A 14222-nucleotide genomic window follows, 5' to 3' on the forward strand; every position below is an offset into this window, starting at 1 on the left:
CTAAGCCAAGGTTGAAGACTCCATACACTGACAAAGCTGAGGCTGGCCTACTTGCAGAGTTCAGCGTGACGCCCTGTTCTGGAAGGTATATAGCCATAGGCCTGTGCCACAAGGTTCCATTCCCATCGCTGGCTTCCTCTTTGACCTGCTTTTAATTTTTCAAAACTCCCACCCCTCTTGCAGAACAGTTTTGGTTCCTTGCCTGACCTCTGCCTGGTCTCCCTGGGCAGGTTGTCTTTTCTTCTGCAGCTGGCCAGGCTGGCTGGCTGCCTAACTGTCCCAAGAGACAGAAAGGCACCCTTTACAGCTGTCCAGTTTGGGTCCATTTTCACTGCCTCTCTGGAGTTAACATCAAGGACTTTAAAAACATCTTGGTAAATGCAGATATAGAGGGTAGATAGGATTGTGGTCGCCTTGGCCTTCATTTTCCTTGCTGCGCACAGAGTAGGAAAATTCAGTGCTGTTTTTGGATTTGACCCAACACCTTTTCTGTCCAAAAAGCCTACATGTGTGTGTGTGTGTGTGTATATACATATATATATATATATATATATATATATATATATATATATATATATATATAATAGATGATATATCACAGTCATTGGCAAAGCTAACTAATGCCCAAACCCCACTCCTAGATCCTGGTGCTGACTGCCAGAGGTAACCATACGTTAACATTAGTGAGACGTGGTGGACTGTTAAACCCATCTGCATTATTTGAGGTGAAAAGGTGGAAGTGAGCAGACTTCCAAGTTTCTTGGATTAGTAGCAGTATAATTTCTTTTGGACTGTAAATACTTCGAAAGATCATATTTTCTACATTACTTGGAATTTGTTTTTCAAATCAAGTGAATATTGTATACAGAACATTGTGCTCAATGTTCAAGGGGCTATGTGGGTTTTAGTAAGGGATACATGCCATGTGCTTTGGAAAAATTATAAGCGATCCAAGGTAGTATATGCTAAGTCAAAAGGAATGGCAAAGAATGGTACAGAGCAGGCTGTAAGTGTAACAGCAGCACAGAGGACTTTATCCTTAGTTGATGTATAACTAACGGCTTAAACTCATTTCTAAGCCTTGCCCTTAGGCCTTTTCAATCAGGACAATGACATGCACTGGGAGAGGTGGGGTGGAACAGCAACCATCTAGAGTTAAAGGAAACCTCTCATCAACCCGTTGCCAATAGGCACCAAGAGTGCCCTGTTCAGGAGCTTGCTTCCGGGGGCTAATATTGGACTCTCCAGGAGGCCAAAAGAGGGTCTGCCCAGGGGTTTACGTGGCAGCTTGCATTCGGATGGGGAAGGGAAGATAAATGTGGAAGAAGGTTGGAATAGCGGTGACCTGACCTCCCTGGGAAACACCCCGCTGTATTTTGAGTTGCCTGGTCACTCAGCTTAACAATCTTAAAAGAAGACATTATTTTGTTCAGTGGCCTGTAGTGAAGTTCATACTCTGCCAAGGAAGAGAAAATAAATGTCTGTGGGAGTGGGGAAATAGTGGGGACCTCCTTGGGAAATTCTCTGCTGTTCACTCAGCTTATTAATTTTTAAGAGACATTCCAAGGTCAGGAAGAGAACCCTGGGCAAAAGTCGGGAAATGTGCTGTGGGGTAGGCCATTTAGCAGAGGTAGGGAGAACATCAGCCTCTGGGAACCCACAAGGAGTATTTATAATGATGATGGCACAGATGCTACCTTTTATACCTCGTTACACTCTTCAAAGATTCTCAAACATTTGCTACCACAAAATCATAGAATCTTACGAGGAGGACTTGAAGACTTATCCCGGACTTTAGGAATTCTCCAGTATGGACTCCCGCCCCAGGCAAGACAGGCACCTACAAAATTCCACTCATTGAACTTTCAAAGCAGCCCTCTGTGGAAGCCAGCTTAGTAGGTTGTAACATCTCTATCTTATAGAAAAACCAACTGAGGAACTAGAGAGTGTTGGGCCAAGATGATACAGTCAATTAATGATAAAACTGGCCTTTGACGTGCTAGTCCCCAGCTCATTCCAAGCTATCACACATCTTTTATCTTTAAGGGGATATATTCTAGTCAATCTTCTGGTCCTTACTATGTAACTTAGCAACTAACTGTTCTCAAGTTGCTTTAGAAGCTTCAAATCAACTAGAGTACAAGGTCCTTGGGGACTAGATTCACAGCTATATCACCTTTGAATCTCCATCCTCTCCCCACCTCACCACCAATGTTAGGAGTTCCTGGAAGGTATTTAACAAATGCCCAGAATGAATGGATTGAAATTCTAAAATTTCTGAGCTACTGCGTATACCTTAGCGGTATGCCAGAGTCTACTTTCCACGAGTGTATCCCCATATTTGGAAATTTCGTTTGGTTGTAGCTATTGGGATTACTTAGGCAGGTTGAAATACTCTGATATGAGGACTTAAATTGGGGGAATGTCTTGATATCTTATAGCAGATCATCTTTCTCGATGGATGAAACAACTGACAATTACCTAGACCTGATATTGGCAAGGTGAGGATCCAACATCTTTATTTCCCCTGAAAGCCCTGGCTGGAATTCTAGAGAATAGGTTAGTCAAGTTGCCCCTTTATGGCCACTGGAATGTATTAAATGAAACACACTGTGTTCACATTAAATCTTTTTTTAAGAATTATTTTTTATGGGGCGCCTGGGTGGCGCAGTCGGTTAAGTGTCCGACTTGAGCCAGGTCACGATCTCACGGTCCGTGAGTTCGAGCCCCGCGTCAGGCTCTGGGCTGATGGCTCAGAGCCTGGAGCCTGTTTCCGATTCTGTGTCTCCCTCTCTCTCTGCCCCTCCCCCGTTCATGCTCTGTCTCTCTCTGTCCCAAAATAAATAAACGTTGAAAAAAAGAATTATTCGGCGCCTGGGTGGCGCAGTCGGTTAAGCGTCTGACTTCAGCCAGGTCACGATCTCGCTGTCCGTGAGTTCGAGCCCCGCGTCGGGCTCTGGGCCGATGGCTCGGAGCCTGGAGCCTGGTTCCGATTCTGTGTCTCCCTCTCTCTCTGCCCCTCCCCCGTTCATGCTCTGTCTCTCTCTGTCCCAAAAATAAATAAACGTTGAAAAAAAAAATTTTAAAAGAAAAAAAGAATTATTTTTTAAATGTTTATTTATTTATTTATTTATTTATTTATTTATTTATTTAGAGAGTGTGCAAGCAGGGGAGGGGCAGACATAGAGGGAGAGTAAGAATCCCAAGCAGGGTCCACGCTGTCAGCACAGAGCCCTCCCTACACAGGGTTCGAACGCACAAACTGCGATGACCTGAGCCGAAATCAAGAGTTGGACGCTTAGCTGACCGAAATACTCAGGTGCTCCTGCTCATATTAAATCTTAATGTGAGAGGAAGTTCTAATCAGGGTTATTTGTCATGGGTTTTTGACATAAACTAGTGTCCTCCAAGAATGTTAGGCCACAATAAAGACAAGAATCAATTATGAAGAAATATCCACAGGATAGACTAGTTAGCCAGAATATGTGCTTTTTTTCTGAAGTTAAAATTCTGGACTTGGTGAGATACTTCTATTACAAAAATAGATTTTAAACTGCTGTCTATACCTGTCTGTGCCTAAACTTAAAAACAAACAAACAAACTCTCTTTAGGGCACCCGGGTGGCTCAGTCGGTTAAGCGTCCGATTTCAGCTCAAGTCATGATCTCACAGTTTGTGAGTTCAGGCCTCACGTCGGGCTCTGTGCTGACAGCTCGGAGCCTTGAGCCTGCTTCAGATTCTGTGTCTTTTCTCTCTCTGCCCCTCCCGGCTCCTCTCTCTCTCTCAAAAATAAACATTAAAAAACATTTTTTTTAACTCTCTTTAGTTCATAATTCTTTTGATGTTGTTGACACACACAAAAGCCTTCACTCATCAGTTTCCATTCCTATCTGCCCATTGCTTTAATTCTCCTCTCCCACCAATAGAGTCTCTATTGCCATAAGCATCTCTTGTTCCCACCCCCCAAGGAATCTGGAAATGGTGTTAAATAGCAATGAGTTTGCACAGTGCTGCAATTTTTATAGCTATCAGGAGCCACCACTGCCACTCCTATACCAGAGAGGAGTTAGCTGCCCCAAAAGTCTTCCAAGAGGAGAACAATCTGGCAGATTACCCTCACCAAACCCGACCCAGGCAGAAGGGGCCCAACCTGTCTGGTGAGATTCTTTCAAACACATTTTATACTATCAAGGCTTGAATTCACCAGAAATCAACAACAACAACAACAACAATGAAATGTATCAGGAAACGTGTAAGGTGGAGTAATACAAGTAAGATACACTTGAACGTAACTTTCTAAGCCTAAACTGCATAATAATCTTTTCCAGATCCTTTTAGTTCACGTCTTAGTCCAAAAAGAACCTTATATGGAACTGCACACATTTGGCCCGGTACAAATTTGGCCCAGACCAAGCCCCTTAGACATGTCCCACCACAAATTCATTCTGTCAACTGCAGCTTGGCTCCCACCACGGCTGGTTGCGGCTTACACACCTTATGCTGTGAATATTCTACTCTTTCTCCTCAGCCCCCACCCCCAGGCCTCTATCTCCCAACTCCCCATGCTTAGTAGATGAACTTGACAAAAGTTGCTGAAAAAAACTGAAGCTATGGGCCAGAACTCTTTTAAAGCAATTGGACATGTGAGGTATCTCCCACACCGCATGAAGACTTTTCTCTCAAGATTCTCAAAGTTATCCCTCCCTCTCTGCTTTAAAGTTCATCCCTTTCCACCTTTCTCCTTCCACATTTATCCTCTCCTGTCCTATTGGTAGCTCCCAGCCACAAGTGGCTATTTACACGTAAATGAATTAATGGGGCGCCTGGGCGGCTCAGTTGATTAAGGGTAGGACTCTGGGTTTCTGCCTGGGTCATGATCTCATGGTTTCATGGGTTTGAGCCCCGTGTAGGGTTCTGTGCTAACAGTGTGAAGCCTACTTGGGATTCTTTCTCTCTCTCTCTCTCTCTCTCTGTCTGTCTCTCTCACTCTCTCTGCCCTTCCCCTGCTCACGCTGTCTCTTTCTCTCTCAAAAATAAATAAACTTAAAAAAATGTAAATGTAAAAAAATTAAAATGAAATCAAATTAAAATTCAGTTTAGCTTATTGCCTTAGCCACATTTCAAGTGCTCAGTAGCCACATGTGGCCAGTGGCTACTGTATGGCACAGCAAAGAGGCAGAATGTTTCCATAACTGCAGAATGTTCTAGTGGATAGTGATGATCAGTAGGATCCTCTGATTCCTTACCTACCCCATGGGTTCTTCAATCTCATCACAACAACAGTACCAACTACCTACACTGGTCCACCTACCCTTGTAGCTACCAGTCTCTAAGTGTAACCAAACTTTTTTTTATTTTTAAGTAATCTCTCCATCCAATGTGGGGCTCAAACTCACAACGTTGAGATCAACAGTCGCAAGCTCTACTGACTGAGCTAGCCACGAGCCCCTCTGTCATACTTTTAGAATGGAAATTTGCCTTCAGGACTGCATTCCTTTCCTGATCCTCTGCAATCTGACTTCTATACCTTCTTTAAGAAATGACGCCACCAAAGACTTTTGGGGTATCTGCCACCATTTTTTTTTTCAGTCATCACCTTCTTAAAATTTCTTCTCTCTAACCTCTTCCTCTAACCTAAGGTCCCTGGCACAGCATCACTGCTGAAGTGTTGGTAAGATGAGACAATGAGCTTCCCTCCTTGATCATTCATTCATCCAGGATCCTTGTTATGTATCCCTCCTGTCCCCAAAGCCCTGTCCTCTTTTCTTCTTTCTGCCAGCCCTCCTCTGATGAGCTCATCTTCCCTTGTTCACCGTTAACTATCGGCCCCACGAAAATGGATTCAATCTCACGGCTCAAGATGCTAATTTCTCACCTATATGCCTGGCATTACTGGGAGAGCACCCAGCATGCATGTTTATAATATCAGTGAATGCCCCCACTTAACCAATGAGTGCAGAGAAATCTACCTCCCCATCCTAGTTCATTCCCATGTCCCTCACAACACTGGGCACGTGAAGAGTCAGGGACTGAAGGAGGCAGAAACCAAGACTACAAAATGAAAGATATGGGAAGGCTCTGGCCCAAGGAACTTTGTCTATATAATAATTCTGCCATAGTCTTTCTTATGGCTAATTCCAAAGTCTCAAGATGGGATAGAAGTTCTTTCGCCTTTTGATTTCTTCTTCTTCCTTTTTATGGAGGGAGGGGTGAGTCGGTAACCTCCACATTGCCACTTCGTAGCACACTATAGTTGTAGACCAAAATGGAAAAGCAGTCACTTGCACAAAGGCAATAGCATGTCATAAGCCTGCAGCGAATTACACCCTGGTGTTGTGTGAAGGAAGCTGACAGGACAACACCTCCTTCCCTTCTCAAAATGAACGCATAAAGTACACTCTAACCTTTAACAGCAGATGACGTCTATAACTAATGTGAAGGGAAGTCAGAACTTGTTTTCTCCCTTTGGCCTTTTTTTTTTTTCTTCAGCAGACACATTGCTTTGCTAATGAGAAAGCTAAGAAAGTGATCAGGTAGAAATATACAGCTCAGTCAACTAAAGGAAAATTAAAGTAATGCAGACAACACAGTGCATGGTGCTTGAGTTGGTCACACTTAACTTAAAGACAACTAGTTCCTGACCAACGTTCTTCCCCTGCCCCCACCCTAGCCTTATTGAGGTGTATTCATTTGGCCCTTGAACGACACAGGTTTGGACTGTGTGGGGCTCTACTTATATGCAGACTTTTTTACAGGACGGTACTGTAAATGTATTTTCTCTTCCTTGTGACTTTCCTAATAACATTTTCTTTCCTCTAGCTTACTTCCTTTTAAGAACACAGCGTATAATACATAAAACATCCAAAATATGTGTTAATCAACTTTATGTTACCAGTAAGGATTCTGGTCAACAGTAGGCTATTGGTAGTTAAATTTGGGGGGAATCAAAAGTTATCCATGGATTTTTGTGCAGGAGCGGGGGTCAGTTACTTCTTCTGGTGAAAATGCTTAAGATCTCCTCTCTTGGCACGTTTCAAGTACACAACACACTACTATTAACTACAGTCACCATGCTGTCCGTTAGGTATCTAGAACTTATTCATCCAATAACCGGAAGTTTGTACCCTTTGACCAACATCTTCCCATTTCTGCTACCCTCCATTCTACTCTTCCTATGAGTGCAGCATTTTTTTTTTTTTTAGATTCCACACATACGTGATACCATACAGTATTCGTCTTGCTCTGTCTCCTGATCAATGTTCCTGAAATGTATATTCAACATCTAAAATGCATAAGTGATGCTAAGAACACTGGGAAACAGGAGAAATTTACACTGGACAGAGGTGAGTAGTCCCAAACCTCAGGGATCTTTGACAGCTACAAGGTCAAAGACAGTTTTTCACAGTGATTTGTATGAAGTTTGCTTATAAAAGAAAAACAAATTTAAAAGAGGCCATTTCGTTATATATAAGGTAATCAAAGTGGCAACAAGAATCTCCAAAGTAAGCATTTACTAAGCAATTTGGGTTAAAATGATATAAAAGGCAGATTGTTTGGGCCACTATATCTGCCTTTCTTGCACTTGAAGAAAATTTATAGATGAAGAAACTGCTTTAAAAAAAATAAAAAGAAAGAAAAAGGAAAGTCTCCTTTCCCACAGCCTTCTGCTAAACAGATTCTGTTGCTAGGTAAACATAAGCTACCAACAATTTATGTACCAATATATATAGCAAATTATAGCTGAGAGGAAGCTTGCTAGCTTATGAAACAGATGTTAGATTTGTGTCATGGCCCAAGAAAGAACAGGGTTTTGCCACGATGAGCCACCCCAAGTCTCTCTGACAATTTCCTGGCCTAATAAACACCCTGACTTTTTATGTTGTGAAGTTGGAGGAGAGGAGAATCATGTAGAAAAGAAGGAAACAGGAAGGAATGGCAAAGAGGATGCTCTCTGAGACTTGAAATTATTGGTTTTAAACTTTGTGTTTAAATATATGATAACAGCAGAAAGTAAACCAACACAGCTCATAATATATCCCTGAGACTTGCCATGTGGGTTGAAGTCAAATTTAATAAGTCCAAATACATCAACTCCACTTCTCTAGCACTATAACAAATTTAAGAAAGCCTCGTCAAATAATCAGGAGTGGAAAAAAAGGAGGGTATAATCTTCTGTGAAGTCTGTAACCAGAGAATACATCTGTGCTTATGGACATTTTGTAAAAAGAAATTTCGGCAACTTAAGGCCCCCGCGGTTCATATTTCTCATACAAACTACACTGGTGTTTGTATAACAAGCAACTGGTTCGTAACTGGACTTCAACTACCCCCTAATCCTGGAACAAACTGTTGAACCACACTCAGATCCACACTGACATCTGCAGGTAATTGAAACAGGACTTCTGTGAATTAATTTCTGGACACAGATTCTCAAACCATTCATCACAGTAGTGTGTGAACCCATAAAACTGAAATACCCTGGATGGCCGTTTCTTTAAAAAATGCTCTCACTGTTTAAGCCTTTTCATAGGTTAAAATACTGTCTAGATAGAGTATGAACTCAATTATGGAGAGAAAACCCACAAACATATAGCTATTTCTACCTGGTGTATTTATGGTGATTTTTATTTTCACTTTAAAATGTTCTTCTATTTTCCATTGCTTTTCATTTATTCTCCAACGATCATACAGCACTTTAACACTACCTCACTTTACCCTCAAACCCTTTGTTGTCCCAATTTAATTTGTATTCACATTCATCAGAGCCTTGAAGATAAAACCCTGCAGAGTGTTGTTTTACTGTATTCAACTGCCGCCAGGCAGTGTGCTTATTTATATACGGCTATCAAAACTAAATACGCACAAACAGATTTGTAGCAGACTCAAACTGCCATAGTCTAATCCATGTGATTTTTCTACAGTACCTTTCAACTGAGCAAAATTTCCAAGTAACATTTATTGGATCAATCTATCATTGCAATATTAGAGAAAATAGGATCTACTACCAAGAGGCTCCTTTTACAATGAGTATCTGGAGGAAAGCCTGTTTTTCTGGTCTTGAAAAATCAAGTGACTCATTCAAGGTCTGAGGTAAAAATCAGCATTTGAAGAAAGCCTTATTCTACATGTTAAAAAATTAAGTGTAATAGAAAAACACAAGGAGGATTTCGAGTCATAGCAAAGAAAGTGCAACTGCTGAAGGGCTCATTAGCAAACTTCATCCACAGGCACTCAGAAACATGCATGTCCCCCTCCCCCGAGCCCTCCCCCCCCCCCAACTTACAGTTGGGTTACATAGCAAATGTTTATTGATGTGTTTATTTTTTGGTGCCTGGAATGCATTTTCTTGAAGAACCGAAGTTATGGTTGTTAGAGTAACAAGTTAACTCACAAAAGGAAAGCTAAAATGTTGTAGGTTTACAACAAAATTCTGGGAAGCAATTTTAGCAATAAGATCAAACAAATGTAGGCAGGATCTTAGCAAGAGACTACTTTTTAGTTTTCTTGTTTTGGTGCCTGAGAAAATAATTCTAGGAAGATAAGAAAGAGGACATTTTCCAGTACTGTTCATTGTTAGCATCTAAAATTCCCTTTAAAACTTGCAACTTCTCTTACTTTTTGATTTTATGCTTATGGGCCTTGCTTAAAGTTTTAGTTTAGTTAACAAAAGGACAAGAGATGGGAAATTCGAGAGAAAAATTAAGAGAGATTTTGCTCTAAAAACTGGGTAGGAATCAAAACAGAATGGAGAGAGGGAATTAATGAAAATATGGATATTGCCTCCACTTTATTCACCCAGTCATTCGTTCAAGTATTAAGTGACAGGAACCAGTAATTTCTTCATTCAGTTATTCACCCTCTCCCCAAGTGAGCCACATGGTCAAGGTGACTGCGTATTTTCAAAATCATACTTGCATCTCTCTTGCTTTTGACGTTGCTTATGTGTTTTTTTTCCCATGCAAAAGGTTTTTACTTTCATTTTTACGTGGCTGAAATGTATCCATCGTTTTCATTCCATCTGGATTCGGAGTCATACGTAGAAAGGCTTTCCCCATACCCAGGTTTTCTTTCAGTACTTGTATGGCTTTATTTTTTACATTTAGATTCAGGTGGGAGCTTATTCCAGTATACACTGTGAGGTGTGGAGCCAAATTATCTATTTTTTACAGCTATCCAGTTATCCCATAGTATTTATTAAAAAGGTCATCTTTGCCCCCAATGATTTGGGTGTACCACCTTTATTATATATTAAGTTTTCAGGGGCGCCTGGGTGGCTCAGTTGGTTGAGTGTCCAACTACAGCTCAGGTCATGATCTCCCCGTCGATAGTCCGACCGTGGGTTCAAGCCCCGCATCGGGCTCTGTGCTGACAGCTCAGAGCCTGGAGCCTACTTCGGATTCTGTGTCTCCCTCTCTCTGCCCCTTCCCCACTTATGCTCTGTCTGTCTGTCTGTCTGTCTCTCTCTCTCTCTCTCTCAAAAATAATAATAAACATTATTATTTTTTTAATTTTTATATATACCTGGGTCTACTTCCGGACCTTCTGCTTTATTCCATTGATCTGTCTGTTCATGCACCAGTACAATAATAGCAACAGGTTATAAACGTTGAATAATAATTTAACAAAAGAATTTGAAGTGATATGCAAAAAGAAAGGGTGCAGCTTTCTTTAACAGAATGGTCACTAGCAAATGTGGAAGGAATGAGAGAATTAGGAGAACATCATTTTGCAGCTACCATTTAAAAACTGATTCGGGGGGCACCTGGCTGGCTCAGTCGGTAGAGCATGTGACCCTTGATCTCAGGGTTGTAAATTCAAGCCCTACATTGAGTGTAGAGATTACTCAAAAATAAAATCTTTAGGGGTGCCTGGGTGGCTCAGTCGGTTAAGTGTCCAACTTCAGCTCAGGTCATGATCTCACGGTCCCTGAGTTTGAGCCCCACGTCGGGCTCTGTGCTGACAGCTCAGAGCCTGGAGCCTGCTTCAGATTCTGTGTCTCCCTCTCTGTCTGACCCTCCCCCATTCATGCTCTGTCTCTGTCTCAAAAATAAATAAACATTAAAAAAATTTTTTTTAATAAATAAAATCTTTAAAATAAAATAACATAACATAACATAACATAACTGCTTCATGGGCACCTGGCTGGCACTGGAAGAGCATGAGACTCTTGATTTTAGGGTCATGAGTTTGAGCCCCATGTTGGGTGTAGAGATTACTCAAATAAATAAACTTTAAAAAAAAACTGACTCAGATAGGCATCACCAATGAATATGAAAACTATTTGGTTCAAGTTTTGAGGGAACAGGACATGTCCACGGTCACACATACTGTTTAAATGCTAATCCGTTAATTACAAAGGGGAAAGAGGACCTTGGTGGTGGAAGAATCTGGAGAATACTACTTTGACTAAGTGACCAACTTGGCATCACCAACGGGACACCAACATCATGTACTGCCTGATGTGGTGCAATAGGAATCACCTATGTGGTGGCATTTTTGCCAAAAATGTTCAATCTAATGTTTCACTGAACCTAATCCTGAGGAAACAGTCTAAAAAATCCAAATTACAAGACATTATGCAAAATAACTGGCTCAGGATCTTCAAAATAAATGTTTTATGGAAGATGAAAAAAAGTGGGGGGCTGCCCTGTATTAAAGAAAACTAAAGAGACATGACACCTAGGTAAATTTGCGTGACCTTTGATCCTGAATTTGGGATCCTCAATTAAAAAAAGAAAAGCTCTAAAGGAGATTTTTGGGACAATTTGGGAAATTTGAATATGGACCGTGAATTAAATAAAGTTATGTTTATCAATGTTACATTTCTTGGGTATGCTGACAAAATTGTGATTATGTAAGCAAACCTCTCTTTTTTTTTTTTAATTTTTTTTTTAACGTTTATTTATTTTTGAGACAGAGAGAGACAGAGCATGAACGGGGGAGGGGCAGAGAGAGAGGGAGACACAGAATCGGAAGCAGGTTCCAGGCTCTGAGCCATCAGCCCAGAGCCCGACGCGGGGCTTGAACTCACGGACTGCGAGATCGTGACCTGAGCTGAAGTCGGACGCTTAACCGACTGAGCCACCCAGGCGCCCCCAAACCTCTCTGTTTTTAGGCAATGTAGGATGAAAAAGTGTTTGAAGAAGTGCCTTGATGGCTATAACTTAATTTCAAATGGTTCAGAACAATATGTGTGTATATATGAGGAGGGAGAGGAGGAGAAAGTGGAGAGGAAGAGACAGTGGGCATGAGAGAGAACAAAGGTGGCAAAATGCTAACAAATGTTCAATCTTAACAAATCTGAACAAAATGTTTCATCTTGGTGAAGGGTATATAGGTGTTCATTGAACTATTCTTTCAACTTTTCTATAGGTTTGACATTTTTCCAAGTAAAAAGTTGAAAAAATATTTAATTGAATTCGGCCATACCTGTCAAAATTACAAATACACATACCCTTTGTCTCAGTGGTTCCCTTTCTAGAAATTTATCTGACATATGATCAATGTTACTCATTGCAGCAATGTTAGGTAATAACAAGATTGGGAGCAATCAAAATTTCCTCCAACAGGGAACTAGCAAAATAAAATGGAATAAAAAAATGACATCGACTGATGAATGGATAAAGATGTGGTATATATACATACACAATGGAGTACTACTCAGTCATCAAAAAGAATGAAATCTTGCCATTTGAAACAACTTGGATGGAACTAGAGTGTATTATGCTAAGCAAAATAAGTCAGTCAGAGAAAGACAAATACCACGTGATTTCACTCATATGCGGAATTTGAGAAACAAAACAGATGACCATAGGGGAAGGGAAGGAAAAACAAAATAAGATAAAAACAGAGAGGGAAGCAAACCATAAGAGACTCTTAACTGTAGAGAACAAACTGAGGGTTGCTGGAGGGGAGGTGGGTGAGGGGATGGGCTAAATAGACGCCAGGCGTTAAGGAGGGCGCTTGTTGGGATGAGCACTGGGTGTTATACATAAGCAATGAACCACTAAATCCTGCTCCTGGTACCAATTCTACACTATATGTTAACTAACTTGAATTTAAATAAAATCTTGGAAGGAAAAAGAAACGACGAAGCACTCTGAGGACTAATACGAAGTCATCTTCAAAATATAGGATACGTTGTTAGGAAAAAAGGGTAAGGTACAGAACAATACCTACCTATAGCATTGTGTTTGATGGAATAAATCACTTACTTCTTCCCTTCCCTAAACCCACATCCCTTGCAAGGTGACTTTACAGCTCCTTACAGGCCTTGAATCTGGGCTAGCCTGTGACTTGCTTTGATCAATAAAATATAACAGAAGTTACAGTGCGCCAGATCCAAGCCTAGGCTTCCAGAGGCCTGTGGTTTCTGTTCTTATGAAGCCCTAACCCCACAATAAGAACAAGCTGGAAGGTGAAAGACCCTGTGGAATAGAGCTGAATAATCCCGGCTGAGGCCATACTAGACGAACTGATCCCCAGATGACTCTTCAACTGATCGACTGAGATCAGTGGAACCTTCTAGCTTGCCCCTAGACTCATGAGAAAAAACGAACAATTATTATTATAAGTCACAAAGGTTTTACTTTGGGTGGGCGGAGAAGGCGGCGGGGGGGGGGGGCGGGGGGGATACATAGTAACAGTTCATAAAAATAATGCTATCGCCTGTGTGAAATTTTGGGAAAAAATACTGATGCATTTGTTTGCATATGCAAACTCTCTGTAAGTACACACAAGAAACTGGAAACACAACTGTTTTGGGGAAGAAAAGCTAGGGTGGCTAGGGGATGAAGATGGGAGGGGGACATTTCACTGCTCTTTTGTACCTGTAGAATTTTGAAACCTGTATTTCCAATGAATTAATAAAATCTGTTTCTTTCACTCAAATCTTTCTAGAAGCCTTGAATCATCTCTGGTGGGTAATGGGAACTCTCATACCCTATAGGAGAGATTATAAATTGGGAAAATCTTGGCGGGGTGGATGTGTGGTTTTAAGCAGTGCCTATAAAATATGCAAATACGTATGCAATGCAGACTGTCTCTGGAAAAAAGCCACCAAAAGCTGGTAACACCGGTTGCTTCTGAGGAAGGACCTTATGGAACTGGGGGGTTAAGGGCAGAAGGAAGACTGACTTTTCCCTATATGCCCATGTCACTATTTGAATTTTTTACCCTGAACTTATATTACCTTTTCAAAAGGAAAATAATGACTAAAATACA

Source organism: Lynx canadensis, chromosome X (assembly GCF_007474595.2).
Source record: "Lynx canadensis isolate LIC74 chromosome X, mLynCan4.pri.v2, whole genome shotgun sequence".
Lineage (NCBI taxonomy): Eukaryota > Metazoa > Chordata > Mammalia > Carnivora > Felidae > Lynx > Lynx canadensis.